This window comes from Triticum aestivum, chromosome 3A (assembly GCF_018294505.1).
Source record: "Triticum aestivum cultivar Chinese Spring chromosome 3A, IWGSC CS RefSeq v2.1, whole genome shotgun sequence".
Lineage (NCBI taxonomy): Eukaryota > Viridiplantae > Streptophyta > Magnoliopsida > Poales > Poaceae > Triticum > Triticum aestivum.
The window spans coordinates 412223363-412224535 of NC_057800.1; positions in this window are offsets into that span (position 1 = coordinate 412223363).

Genomic DNA, 1173 nt, shown 5'->3' on the forward strand with positions numbered 1-1173 from the left:
CTCTTATTTGAGTTTTACCTGTGCATTAGATGAGTACTTATTGTATGCTTGTTTGTTTGTCTGCGATAGAGTACCCGGAGTGCGCCGTTTGTTACTTCGAATCGTTTGGTTTCGCGGATCATCAGCAAGGCAAGTAACACTTTGATCATACCTTTTCTACTGCCCAGTTTTATTGCATTAGATCAATCCTCACACATTGTATGATTAGTGTCACGACCGGTTTTCCAATAAAAATATTTATTGAGAAACCAATCTTTTGAGTCCAGTATGAGAGAAATTCTCCTCACTGGTAGACAATTTCTTGATACAATAAGCCAGTAGCATAAAATATATTACAGGGTCGAACAGCGGGTGCTCAACCAAATTATTACAAGCACGCCAATAATTATACATAATGGCGGACATGACACAGTGGTGTGGAGACATACTACTGACTCGAGGATAGGGCGGTGGTGGAAAAACACAGCGGGGAGAGAAATACAAGACTCTAAGTCTATCATCTCATTGAGCGTCGAGGTGAGGCTCGATGAATTTATTTGGTAGCGGAAGCGGATATAAAACAGTGACCAAATCCAGGGTCGCACGAGACTGACTGGGACTCCTCTAAGTGTCGGACTCGCTATCGAACTCTTCATCCAGGAAATCGCCTTTGTCAGCATCTGGCCAAATCAACAAGCCAGTGAGTACTTTGAAAGTACTCGCAAGACAGTTCGGACGTAAGATATAACAAATGCATGCATGGATGCGACATGAATAAATTCACCAATGTACATTCAAAATTTAGCATGACATGGTAAGAAAAGGGAAACGGCGGTAGTCCGCCTGAAATCCCAACAGAACATAAATAACTACCGATCGGGTGTCTGAAACGACGCCTCGAAAGGTGAACAAAAAAATTATAAGGAAATGATGCCATAGTCGGGCGTCTAAGCGACACCACATAAAGGGCTTAAAAAGAAATGCCACAGACGGACGTCGGGGCGACGTCACTGAAAGGGCTTTAAAAGAAATGCCACAGTCGGACGTCGGGACGACATCACAGAAAGGGCTTTAAAAGAAATGCCACAGTCGGACGTCGGGGCGACATCACAGAAAGGGCTTTAAAAGAAATGCCACAGTCGGACGTCGGGGCGACATCACAGAAAGGGCTTTAAAAGAAATGCCACAGTCGGA